General features: G+C 35.2%; 1 protein-coding gene across 1 annotated transcript in view; it reads left to right on the top strand.

Moving 5' to 3' along the window:
• The window catches only part of CACHD1 (cache domain containing 1), a gene marked incomplete at both ends in the record, with an annotated part of 197,494 nt that overhangs the window by 77,432 nt on the left and 105,356 nt on the right, over positions 1-14,706 (top strand).

Here is a 14,706-nt window from a genome sequence, read left to right as displayed (position 1 = left end):
TGTGGAAGGTTATGGCATAGAAGCAGCTCAGTGGACATTGACTGCTTTTCTCTTTTATTTTTCTTTGCTCATCGTGTATTTTCCCTTCAATCTTGTTTCATTGCTCTGTGGAGTCCAAAAATTCTATAGCCAGATTCTATTTACGTTATTTATAGCTGGCTTCAAATGGACTGCTTCCTAAATTAAAACATGGTGTTGGTGAACTTGGTCATAAATAATTGATCTGTGCTTGAAAAGAAAGGTGGTAAAGAGTATTCTAGGTTTTAATTTCAGCTAATCCACCAACTTCATTACACCTTGTGACCTTCAACTGGTAACTTGAAGCTAGGTTTGAAACTTAAGTAAAAAAAACAGGACCAAGCTGTAACTGTGTTTCCACAGAATAAAGAGATAACTATATATGAACCAATGTTACTTCAATAGGTATAGCTCTTAAAAAGAGAAAACTGTAGTAAAACATAATAATTTAAACTCTCTAAGTTGATGCCTTCATTTTGTTCATGACATAATCTGAATTTCAGAAATGCTCTACAAGAGGAAGAGCTCTGCACGTATCATCAGAGTGAAGTTATTTATAGGATAGTTCTTTATTTACAATAAAATACTGTGGTTTAATTTCAAAGTGCAACATTTCCTGTTTATAGACATTACACATTTTTATTGGTTTCTGCAGGTTAAATTTGGAGGACATAAGCAGTTAAGTGTGTACTCTTTCTCTCAGCTTGAGATATTTTTTTTAAACTAATGACCTGAAATTATAGTGAATATAATGGAAGGTTTGTTGTATCACATATGATCTTCATAATTCCTGTTTAGTTTCATGCCAGCAACCTGGAAAGTGCTTTAGGATTATGAAATTTAAAAGGACTTTTTATAGGTGGAGATTTCTGCACAAAGCATGTTCAAGGAAACTTGGGGATACCAAAGGGCATATGATAATATATTAAAGAAACTGATCTAGGGATATCAGTTTTGCTACTTTCCTTGAAGTAACAGATACAAGTTCTCCCTTTATCTGTTTTCAAACATGAAAGACTCATTTTGTTTTCTTGAACTGATGGCATTACTTTTTATGTATAGCTGTAAACAAGTTTGGAAGCCTTAATAATAAATTTTATTTCATTATAGCAACTGATTAAGCACTTGTGGAATGTATTAGGCAATGTATTCTCACATTGATTTTTTCCAAACAATCTTGTTGGAAAGATACTATCTTTACTACAGGTGAGAAAACTGAAGCTCTGAGATAAGTTACCAGTAGTCTATTAAGAACACTCATTTTCAAAATGTTTGACAAAAAGATGTATTATCTCTATTTTAATTTTAACAGTAATTTTTTAAAAATTGTATTTTCATCCAAAACTCTTTGAATATTTCAGTGAAAGGAGAATTAACACATAATCAGTTCTGTGTCTCTTCCTCGGGTTGTCAAAAAGTTCTCTATTTTATTGATGCAGAATATACTTATTTAACTCCAGTCTCTTCACTCTGCCCTCTGGAATAACTTTGAACAAATAGACCTTATGCCTCTTTTGCATTCAGTATTTGGAAACAATTATGTTAGTCTAAATTTTAAAATACCAGATTCTAAATCATTTCTCCTCATATGATATTGCTGTCCAGACCCTTTCAATCCTGTGCTCCTGCTAACCACAGCAATCATAAGAGTTTATATTTGCATCTATATTGGCTACTTTGCTATCACTTCAGTTATCATGATACTCATATTATGGGTTGAATTACACAGGAATTGCTACCTGTAACTCTCCATTCTACACTCTGAAACCAGAGACTCCTGATATTTTCTTGACTTGATTAGTAACTGCCCAGAAACTGGACCTTACAATCCTGCGCTTACCCAGGGTAAAAGCTTTAGGGAAATGCTAACCGCCTATGTAGTTTATAAATGTTCCCCATCACATAGCCTCATAGTTTCATACATATTATCTCCTTTGAACTTCAGAATAACCCTCTAAGATAGGTGGAGTTTCTATCATTAAATTCAGAAAGGATCCAGGCTAATAAGTAATCAAGTTGGCTTTCTAATAAATTGTAGTTTTTCAAACATGTAAAGAATGTATAGAATAAGAAAACAGTTTAAAATGAACATCTCAAACTATTACCCATAAATAAACAAGGCATTACCAGTATTTAAATGTTCTTTGTCCTTCAGAGGGAATGTACCTTCCTCTTCAGAACTAACCCTATTCTGATTTTGTATTAGCGCCGTGTGCGTGTGTGTGTGTGTGTGTGTGTGTCTGTCTCTCTCTCTCTCTCTCTCTCTCTCTCCCCCTCCCTCTTCCTCTCCCCCCCTCTATTTCTCTCTCTCTCCCTCCCCACACACATTTCCAAATGCCCCAGGTGGGGAGAAGGGGAGAAGGGAATATTTAGGGCAGGTGGAGAGTCCTTTCTGTAGTATAGAATCACTGGGTACCAGAATGTGCAACATGGCAGAATACCTAACTTTTCACAGAGGTTGTCCTAATTTACCCTCCTATAGACAACACATTACAAATGTGCTGGTCTTTATCTTCCTCAGTACTTGGTATTACTGATTTTCAATCTTTTGCCTTTTGGTGGTAATTGAAGTGGTACCTAAAGAGTTTCATTTGTTTTATTCTGATTACTAATGAGAATAAAATGAAAGTTGACATGTTTATGATACATTTTTGTATTGTTTTTCATTGTTATTCAATCAAATGTCTATGTTGCTTATCCATTTTTTTTTAAATTGAGCTGTTTATTTTAGAAATTAAAAAACTATACATGTTCTACGTTAGCTCTGTCCAAAAGAACATCTGTTGATGGCGATGTTCTTTGTTGGTGCTGATAGAACTGCCATTGGCCATGTGTGGTTACTGAGCTCTGAAATCTGCTAGAGCTACAGTGTAATTAAATTTTAAATTTTATTTAATTTAAATTGAAATAGCCATACATGCCCTGTGGTTATGTTAGATTCCTTTGCAGATTTGTTTCCTAAATATGTTCTCCCAATTTGTAACTTCCTTTTCCTTTCTTTATATCATCTAAAGAATTGAATTTTTAAATTTTAATAATTCTTTAAATAGTTTCCTTTTTGGTTTTTGCTTTTGTGTTTTGTGTTTTTTTTTTTTTTTTAAGATTTATCTATTTATTTATACAAGCACCGGGTACAGTCAGAAGCACGGGAGGGTGAGAGAATTCAGCAGAGTCAGAGCAGGGAGCAGAACAGGCAGACTGATGAAGTTCACTGCTGAGGGGAGCAGCAGGTGCGGCAGGAAAAGTCTGAGTGCCATGTGGGACTCTCACCGGCAGTGGGGGATAGAACCAGCACTGCAGAGGCTGCGGGCAGCCCAGCAGCCCAGCGCTCAACCACTGTGCCACCTGGAGAGGCCCTGCTTTTGTGTTTTCTTAAAAAAATTCTTTACTTATCCAAACAACACAGATATTCTCTTTAAATTATCTCCTAAAACTTTTTTGCCTTTCTCATTTAAAGCATTTGTCTACCTGCAATTGATTTTGGTGTTGGATGTGAAATATGTATCCATTTTGTTATTTTATACATATTTTCAGATGCTCTAGCACTTATCTATTGAAAAATATGTCCTTTTGTTTACAGTGTGTTTCTTTGTATTAGTCCAGTTTCCACATATGTGTGTGTTTGATTTGGCTCCATTTGTCTGTTTATTATCGTGCCATTATCTGGTAGGGTAACATCAATCTTCTGTTTATTTTTCTTGAGAGCATCTATAGCTCTTTGCTCTAATACAGAATTTTAGATCCTTTGTTTTCACATGTGAATTGTAGAATTGGTTTTTCCAGTTCCAAAAGAAACCCCTACAGAATTTGGGGTTGGCACTATAATGAGTCTGTAAACCAATTTGGAGAGAATATCTTTACTACCTGTGTATCCTGCCATTTACTTAGTAATTCTACAATGTCTTTTAAAGTGACACTGTAATTTTGTTCACTAAAGACTTGATTAGCTATGCATGTGGAATTTATTTCTAGATATCTTGTTTATATTATAAATAATATCTTCTATAAATAATATTTTTCTGACCTTACAATTTGGTTGTATATATTTATATCTAGTTACTTTCAAAAAATAATCTCTTATGTAAACCATATATATATATATATATGGTTTCCTACCATATATATATATATATATATATGGTTTCTTAAACAAACATATTCTTACAGTTCACTTATAGATTCTTTTGGGTTTTCTATATAGTCATATATACAAATAGACAGTTTTGGTTCTTTCTAATGCTTATACCTCTTGTTTCTTTTCTGTGTCTTGCTACTCTGGCCTCCAGGACAATATTGCATAAGTAAGGAAATAGTAGTCGCCCATATGTAATATTTTTATTGTTTAACTTTAGGTATCCTCTAGTATTGATAATCATTCTCTTATCTATTCTGCACTTAGAAGAAATGTTTTAAAATTTCTAGATCTTTGTGGAATCTTTTTAAATTATCCAGCTGTCCCTTCTGTCCTCCGATCTTATACTGAGAGGGTAGCTCTTTGGGTTACAATTTTATGTAGTTTCCTGTCAAATTTCCCATTCTTGCCTCACCGTGACCTTGATTTCCTATCCCTCACGCCCTGCGTTCATCTTTATCATAGTACATGATGATCTACTAGTGGCTCATGACACTTTCTCAGGGTGAAAGCAGAGTTTGGCACTATCCTATTTCCCAAATTTCCTGTCTTCACCTTGTTTGGGGACTTATGCCCTTAATGGTGGCTTTGGTTTTCGTTTGGGATATTAGCCTTTTAATTATAACAGTTATAACTACATAATACAATTTGCTTGATAAACCAAAACAGTTTAACTATTCAAAGTTAATTATTGACGTATGTGCTCTTAACTCTGGTTCATAATCTTTAGAAGCCACATTTTAAATGGTATTTGGAATTCTGAGTTTTCTATCTACCATTGACCTTTGGGTAAAGGAAAACTGGCCCACCTTGGGTTCTTGTCCTCCCTCTTTACTAATCAAATCTTACTGTGATTTAGGTCTAACTCATGCATTCTATATAACTTGGCAGTAAATCTAATGTGTTGTAATATCTTTTGGTTGGGGGAGAAAAATAATTAAAACTAATAAAATACACTTTGTGATTCTTGACTCTTACCACAAAAGTCTCTGTGGTATAGACTTTTCATTGCTTTATCTCATTATTCCTTTTAAATTAACCTTTAGAGTGTAGTTCTAAATTGCCTAACAATGTGTTTTAAATCTTTAATTAGTTCAGTATATGTAGTTTTGCTGCCAAAGAAATTGGCAACAACCTCAGGAAAATAAAAATCCCATGCACACATTCTTGTATAGAACACCTCCCATGAACCTCATTTTTTAATACTTTAAAAATTAAATTGTATGAACATGTAAGGATATTATATGAAATTGAACCTGAATCAAGAAAAATATATTTTTAATCAAGTGCCCCAGAAGATAGCAAAAGATGATTCACAAAATATAAAGCAGTGAAAGAGAAGTAAGGAAAAAGAAATTCTGGGGGGGATTTGATCGGATCATTTAAGAAATCAGAGCCACCTTGGACTTGTTTCAAGAAGTTTGTGCTGACTTTTTCTCAAAAGCTGTAGTAATTATTTAATGCTAATTTCTCCAGTGAAATGGCAAGCATGTTTTCATAATGAATGCAGTATCATAAACTATTGAGTGTTGGCAGTAGCTGAATTTAGAAGACCAAAGTTCTTTTGAAATGGGTGTGTTTAGAGAACTACTTCTATATGAGTAGTACCTGACATTGGGCCAAGGGCATTCCTCTAGCAGATCTCTCCCCCTCTTCCAAGTTATCCATTTTTATCTCTCCAGGATCATATCTATCAGCATATAAACATGTTATTCTGTCCTATCTTAAACACACAAACATAAAACCCTTTTCTTGACCCCACTACCTATCCAAGTATTTATTGTTCCATTTCTTTCTTTGCTTTTTAAGTACAGCCCAACAAAAGAGGTGTCTCTGTTCTCTAGATCCAGATCTCCCATTCTCTATAAACCTTCTTCAGCCCTGCCAGCTCTATTAAATTGCTCTCTCCAAAGTCACCAGTTACTTCCACTTTTCTAACTCCAGGGTCATAGTTGCATTTAATTAGAATTATTGAAGAGTTGATTCCTTCCATCTTGTGTCACAAACTGTACTGACTTGGACTTGGAGGACCACATATCTGCCCCCTTGCTATTTGTTGGCACATTCCTTTTTTAAGACCTTGACACTGGTGCTGTTCCTGACATGGATCCTCAAGGAGTTTCATCTTCTTCCATATCGACATCATATTCTTAAAAGTCAAATATTAATGAAACAAAATATTATATAGTGCCATTGATTTTCTTATGTAGTATGCTCTGTTCTGAAATATGAACAAATACATATATACACATTGTTGAGATGCAGAAGTGATAAGTAAAGGATCTATAGATAAATAAAATAAAAAAAAAAAGAGTATAGCCGTTACCCCCAACTTTACTAAACTCCTGATTTTCTTTCACCTTGTTCTATTTTTTTCTTTTTCATTATCACAACTTTTTAGTTTTAGGGTATTGGTTTTATAAAAATAGTTTGGAAATAGCCCTATTTCCTTTATTTTCTGAAGGAATATAAGATTTCTTTCTTAGTTGTTAGAATTCACCAGAGCACCATCTAGACATGGAGTTTTCTTAAGGACAGGATTTTGATTATCCAATTTCATCATTGGCTATAGGTTGGGGGAAGACAGGCAGTTATCTCTTTAAAGATTTGTGTCATCTCATGTCAGCTTTGTTCAAGATATTTGTCTCTTCTACCTAGGGTTCAGATTTGTTGCGATAAATTTTATTATCCTTTTAAGATCTCTACTCCAGAAGAATAGATGAGAAAAATCAATAAAATGAAGTGCTGCTTTTTTGAAAAAATTAAAATTAAACTGCAAAGAGTAAGAGAATGAATGGGAAAGCAAATTAGTAATAACCACTTTCTTAAAACTCAAGCTTGCCTTCATTACCTTTCTCTTGCTTGTTTTCAATTTCACAGGTTTAGGCACTTTATTACTTCTGTCCTTGTGTTTACGTTAATTATGCTCTTTCTTCTCATCTCATGTAAAGTATAGAACCCTCACAACCTTATAAATCTATTTTCCCTACTATATGCTAGAGTTATGTCTATTAAATCTACAAATATTATACGATGTACAGTGTTGTTGCTATTGTTTTAAACTGTCAGATGTATTTAATTAAATAAGAGAAAATAAATCTCAGTTATAATTTCCAATGCTCCACATTTCTTCTAACTATACCAATTGATATTGAGTCTGAATAATGGTTTACAATGTTACAGAATTCCAAGTGATCATTTCTGTTAGTTATTTCATTATTTTATGTATTCAGAAAATATATTTCACTTTACCTCTCCAAGAGAGTTTTTCCTTGAGGTTAAATTCTAGATTTATCATTATTTATCTTGTAGAGCTTTAATAATGTTTCACTGTGTATTGAATTCCACAGTTACTGATGAGAAATCAGTTAAAGTTTTTGTTACTCTATATGCAGTGTCATCCTCCACCCTGTGGCGCTTTTTAAGATTTTTCTCTATTTTTGTGTTCTGTGATTTGATTATAACTGCCTAAATATAGCCATCTTCATGTTTATCCTGTTTTTTGAGATTTGTGAATCTGTAAACGTATGTCTTTCATCAAATTTGGTACCTTTTTGACCATTATTTAAGTGTTCATTCTACCTTATTTTCCTTCTGTGTGGGAATCTGATTATTTGTGTGCTAGATCATTTTATATCTTTACTACACTAGTGTAGGGTAAAGAAAATATCAGGCTTTTCTGCCCTTCCGCCACCAGGATAGATGATGGATCCTTGTCCTGAATGCATGCCTGATGGCGGGCACCTGGAATAGGGTGTGGGCATAGGTAGATGGGATTCAGCTGAGCTAAGACTGTGCTTTTAAGGGCGGCGTCACGGGGGGACGCCAGCAGCACCAGTAGCAGCAGCAGGAGCAGCAGTAGAAGCCGAAGAGAAGCCGAGATCACCAGAGAGCCCAGATAGAGTGAAGACTTGCTGGGGGCTGGGAGGCTGGCAGGCCTGCCTGCCACATGCCTGGTGAACCCCAAATAAAAAACCTGCAAAACTACTGAGGACTCTGACTACTCCTTTACCCAGTCTGCATGGGATCAGAAAACCTGCACTGTGCCCTGTCCTGCCTTTACAACTAGTAAAATATAAATTCAGTAAAATTCATTTTCAGAAATCATGCCTCCATCTCCTTATTTATCTAATCTTTTCATCTGACCTTTAGATTAGATCATTTTTATTGTTCTGTCTTTAAATTTATTCTTATTTTCACTGTATTGTTGATCTCTCCAGATATATTTTTAAGCTTTAGGATTTCCATTTATTTTTAATAGATTCAATTTCTCCCTGCTGAGATTTTTCTCTTTTCATTCATTTCAAGCATGTTTTTCTTTGTATTCTTGAGCATAGTTCTAATAGCTACTTTAGAATCCTGCCTGCTGATTCTAACATCTGCAAATATTTGAAGTTGATCTCTATTAAGAGTCTTTTCTCTTGAGAATTGGTCACACTTTGGTTTTTTGTATATCAGAAAATTGAGATTATACCCTGGATATCTGGGGGGGGAAACCCAAAACTGTAGATTTTGTTACATTTCCTGTGCAGAGTGTTGACATTTTTTGTTTGTTTTAGCAGATAATTAACTTGGTTGAACTCAAATAGCTAATCTATCTTTTGGTCAATAGTTCAGTTCAGTTATTTATCCTTAAATGTAGTTCATGCCACAGTGTATAATTCAGGAAATCTATTAATTTTTCTGGCCCCAGTGTATCAAAGTAGTTTAGCCTTTAAAATATATTCTGGTAAATGTCTGGTTATTTTTATGAATTGCTATTTAACTCTGTCAATTTTAACTGAAAGATTTAAAATTTTACTTTTCATTTTGCCAATTACCATTCACTGAGAAGTAGTAAAGGAGAAACATATTGGGTTCATAAGAAATTGTCACTTAAATGGGCTAATACTCCAAATCATTTTTACCAAACTATAAACTCAAGATGGCAGTCGTGAGGAAGGTAAACCAGGTCAAAACAATGGATTACTATCCATCTAAAAAGCAAGATCTTGTACAAAGTTATATTCCTTTATTCACAGAAGAAAGTTACTCTGTAGCAGAACAAGTTGCATGTGACTTACAAACATAAATAACTCTTTCTTCAAGGAGATTATGAATAGTAAGTGAATCTTAAAGAGATGACACTTTATGTGCTAAAATGTCAGCCCAGCTAGTATAATGTTTTGGAATTTTAAGAGTTGTAAGGGACCTCAGAGACTCGGGGTACAGAGCCAGGAAGGTTAGAAAACTTATCTCTATTTTACTTTGAACAGTCCCTTGTTAGGTGTAACTTGGAATGGAGAACTGAAGCGCCTCATAATTCCTTTTAAAAAATCTTTAATTACAGGTGAGATTCTGTCATTTACTATCTATTTGATTTCTGACTTAGATATTCAACTTGTCACAGTTTATCAATTTCATCTATAAAATGGGGATAATAGTAGTTTATCTTCTAAGATTATTTAAACAATTATGTGGTTGGCTGAGAGCAGGCTGTTAGTATTTTGTGTTTTGCTTTCAGAATGCAAAAGAGTGCTAGCGTGTGTATATAGGGTACATTAATGAGAAATTTGCTACTTATTTGTTAATCCTCTTAGGTAAGGCTAGAAGGAAAGATCTGTTAAAATTTAGGAGAATTTCCAAGAGAGAATAACCACAAAAAGACCCTGAAAAGGGACTACAGGGAGTTTTAAATAGAAGCCATGCTAATTGAGAAATGTGAGACTCAAACTGGGATTTATATTAACTTTGCATTTATATTCCTTCTATTTTTTTCCTACTCCCAGAAATTCTCCACTGTAGAAAATTTTGGTTATGTTGTTAATTATGTTGTTGCATGGTGCACAGAGAGAAAAGGGACAATAGTCGGACATAAAGAGGAGGTGTGGAAGAGTTGAGGATTTGGCAATCTTATATTTGAATTCTGGCTTCCTGTGACTGGTACTAGGTAGGCATTAAACAAATATTGTTGAGAAAATTGACTGGAGATACTTTTGCAGCTCAACATTCATATTTCCAGAATCTGGATTTGTTTTGGGGTTGTCCTGCCAAGTGTAATCTAGTGTAGTGATAGCCTGAAGGCACTCATTTTGTTTACAATTACCTACTAAAGTATGTTTAAGGCTCAGACTTGTCCAGACTAGAGGTGTCCTGGAGGCAGTGTAGATGGATTCCATTCTTTCTTTGCCCCCATCCTTTCCCCAGTCTGTCTCTAGGGGATTTGTTTAGGTTGAGGTCTGTTTTAGTTCACCCCCCTTTCCCAAATCTACAGTTGGTTCTATGTTTATTGCATATAGTCACTAAATGTTTGTGCAATGAGTAAACAAAAGGCACTAAGTCTATTGGAAGCCAAAAAAAAAGGTTGAGAGATGTTGATGCTGCATAGATAGACAATTTATAATGAATCACTGAAGACCAAAGTAATCAGGTGATGGTTCTCTCAAACCAGAGCCCCAGCAAGTTTACCTGGTTTGTGTTTAGGCTCCACTGATTGGAAATTAATCTTGGTCTGTTTCAGCTCTTATGTTCTTGGCCTGATTCTCCAGAAGTTTGTTTTTATCTTAGAACCCTTTTCTTGACCTCCCTATTCAAATTGTTGGATGTGGCTTGTTAATAAAGTGGTGTGGTTGTCATTTTGGAAAGATAGTTTAAGAGAGCATATCACAGTTGTGATATTTATGTGATTCTTTATTGGTTGTTTTAGTGTTTCCATGTGTATTTTCTCACTTTATCCTCTTAATGACATTGCAAAAAATACAGGTATTATTCTTTGTTCCATTTTCCTATAAGAAAACTGTAGATGGGGCCTCCCCGGTGGTGCAGCGGTTGAGCGCTGGGTTGCGAAGCTGCCCACGGCTTCTGCGGCGCCGGTTCGATGCCCGGCTGCTCCCCGGCCACCAGAGGAGGGTCCCACATGGCACGCAGACCTCTCCTGCCGCCTGCTGCTCCCCTCAGCAGTGTACTTCGGTCCTTCTGCCTGCTCTGCTGCCTGCTCTGCTCCCCGCTCTGGCTCTGGTGAATTCTCTCACCCTCCCGCGCTTCTGACTGTACCCAGTGCATGTATAAACAAAACAAACAAACAAATAAATAAAGCATGCCTCTATAAAAAAAAAAAAAAGAAAACTGTAGATGATTCAAGGCCTCAATAGAAATAAGCAGACAAGTAGCAAAAACAGAATTTTTAATCCTAGTTCTGTGCATTCTTTGTTCATACTATATTGAATATGAAAATGTTCAACACTTCTTAAATATATATTATTAGTTAAGGTCTATCTTAAATTTTCTCATATTTCCACGTGGTTTGTTTCTTTGCATTCTTTTTATTTCAGGTTTTATTTATTTATTTTTTGTTTTGTTTTTCTATGCTTTTTCAAATCAGTCCTTGCAACTGAATTGATCTTACCCTCCAGATGGCATTCAAATTTTGTTATTTCTCCTATTCTTTTAAAAATTATTTTTTTAAAAGATTTATTTATTTATGCATATAAGAACTGGGGTACTGGCCAGAGGTGCAGTGAGAGGTACTCTCCAGTGAGAGGATTCACCAGAGACAGTGGGGAGAAGAACAGGCAGATTGACTGAAAACACTTCTGAGGGGAGCAGCAGGCGAGACAGGAGAGGTCTGCTGCGCCATGTTGGTATCTCCCTGGCCAGCGGGGGATCGAACTTGTGCTGCAGAGGCTGCAGACTGCTTCATAGTGCTGTGCTTAACCCCTTGTGCCACGAGGGAGGCCCTAAAAATTACTTTTAATTGAGGTAATATTTGGCTGCTCCCATCAATTATTTACCACCATAGTGCATCCACCACCAAATCACCCATATTCCAGCACCATAGACCATTGTGCTTCCATCCCTCTTTATTCTTACACATCCTTCCCGCTTCCCCCACTTGGTGTTTCACTTCTATATCCAGCTTTCAAGGGTTAGTTTTTAAGCTTGTGCTTATCTCTCTCACTCTTAGTTTAGTTACTTTATATACCACATGTTAGTGACACCATCCAGTATTTATTTTCCTCTTTCTGACTTACTTCACTTAGCATTATCCCTTCCAGCTCTATCCATGTTGCTGCAAATGACACAAATTCATCTTTTTGATTGCTGAGTAATATTCCATTGTGTATATATACTACATCCTCTTTATCCACTTATCTGGCTTGGGGCAATTAGATTGTTGTCATAATTTAGCTAGAGTAATAGTGCTACAATAAACATGGTTGTGTAAGTTCACTTTTGAATTAGTGTGTTTAAGTTTATTTTTGTAGCAATGTAGGAGTGGAATTTACTAGGGTTGAATGGCAGATTCATTTTTAATGTTTTGAGACATAGCCATACTGCTTTCTGTAAGGGCTGGACCAGTTTGCATTCACACCAGCAGTATAGGAGGGTTCCCTTTTCTCCACATCCTCACCAGCACTTGTTATTTCTGGTCTTTTTGATATGGGCCATTCTCACAGGTGTGATATGATATCTCATTGTGGTTGATTTACATTTCTCTAGTAGTAAGTGATGGGAAATATTTTTTCATGTGCTTTTTTGTAGTCTGACTGCCCTCTTTGGAGAAGTGTCTGTTTAGTTATTCCGCCCATTTTTTCATTGGGTTGTTTGTTTTTATAGAGTAGTATGAGTTCTTTGTATGCCTTTGATAGCAGTCCTTTGTGTGTAGGTATTTTCTCCTATTCAGTGGGGTGTTTTTTCATTTTAGTTATGGTTTTTTTAGTTTGATGTAGTCCCAGTTGTTTATGTTCTCTTTTATCCTCCTTGCAGTTGGGGATGAATACCTAAAGGCATCACATAAGCTTTAGAGCTTATGTCATGAAATGTTTTGCCTATGCTTTCTTCTGTGTATTTTATGGTTTCAAGTTTTACATTCAATTAGGTCTTATTATCCATTTTGAACTGATTTTTTTTGTTTCTGGTTTGAGATAGTGATCTAGTTTTATTTTTTGCATACAGCTGTCCAGTTTTCCCAACACCATTTATTGAAGAGGGTATCTTTGTTCCAGTGTATGTTCTTGGCTTCTTTGTCATGTATTAACTGTGTGGGTATGAATGTGTGTATATGTGTGCATGCACACATGTATGTATGTATATGTGTATGTATACACACACATACATGTGTGGGTTTATTTCTGGGCTCTCAATTATATTCCATTGGTCTGTGTGTTTGTTTTTGTTCCAGGCTGTTGTGATTTTTATGGCTTTATAATATAATTTGTGTTACTTTTAGTGAGGTCCTCCTTGATGACCCACTTATAAATTTTATTGTACCCTTCTTTACCTCATATCCTCTCCTTCTCTACTTTATTTTATAATATATCACCTAAGGCTTGCATATGCATTTGCTTTTTTTTATTCTGTCATTTGAAAGAGGATATAGCTCTATGAGGGTAAGAATTTTTATCTTTTTTCATTCCTTGTTGTGTCCCCAGAATATGAAAAAGTACCTCCATGTAGTGTATTGTAGGAACTCCATAAATATTTGCTGCATGAATTAATAATTCATAACAGAGCTATTCAGAAACAACTCTGTAAAGTTTACCGACAAGGGAAATTATGCACAAAGAAATATCCAAGGTTACCCAACTAGGAGGTTTGAGAACCTGATTTTGAATTCAAGTATATTTGAGATTCAGTGCTCCACTATATTTTAAAAATTTTGCTTTCTCAGTTTGGGGCAGGTACTCTAGAGACTATAACAAAATATAAGGGACCAATTTTTATCCTTTTCCTCCCCCCATTCCCTCCTTCAGCAATCTGCCTTACTTGATTGATATGTTGGAGTTTAGTATGAGGTGGTTTTTTTTTTATGGTTTGTCACCTTACAAAGGAAAGATTTACAAACCATTATACTATATCATACTACCTTCAGAAAAGATCATGCAAGGTTGTATTTGAATTTGTTTTGAAAGAAGTGAAAAAATATTGTGATTAGAGGATAACTCCCTAAGCTTTGGAAGAGGTAAGAAAATATTAAATAAATATTTTTACAGCAGCAAGAAAATCTGCGGTATTTAACTTCTCTAAAATAAAAAATGAGATTCCCTATTCTGAAGGAACCTAAGCTCCTGAGTATAGGGACCAAGTAAGAATAATTTACACTGTATGCTTTATCTATATTCGGGGAAGGAGTGGATAAACAAGAGTAAGAACACTTGGAGGAGGGGAAAGAAGATTCTGTGCATGCCTCTGGTAAGTGGTAGGTGGTTCGTAATACAGCAAACATTTGTTGAGGACTTACTATATAGTTGGAGTTGTAGGAAAAGAAAGGGCTTATCCCAAGGGCATGGTTAGATCACAGAAGACAGGTGTTCATGTATTTGTTATATCTTGCTAATCTCTTGCAGGTGATGCCCCAAAGGACAGAACAGAAATGCCCTCTTTGGGAAATATTTCTTGATTGTAATTATGAAACAGAATAGTGGTCTAAATGGACTACAGGTCCCATCTAGTGTAGTAATCCTTTTGGTTATGTTCAATATATGTATTTTTTTCTAGAATTCTAATAATGTGGGGAGATATGTACAGGAAATGTTATGTACCTAATTTATGTTGCATTTTAGAAAACATTATTTGAC

Source organism: Talpa europaea, assembly GCF_964194135.1.
Source record: "Talpa europaea genome assembly, chromosome: 9".
NCBI classification, from domain to species: Eukaryota; Metazoa; Chordata; class Mammalia; order Eulipotyphla; family Talpidae; genus Talpa; species Talpa europaea.
The sequence above is the reverse complement of the archived record's forward strand: the minus strand, read 5'-3'. Positions and strand labels throughout refer to the sequence as shown.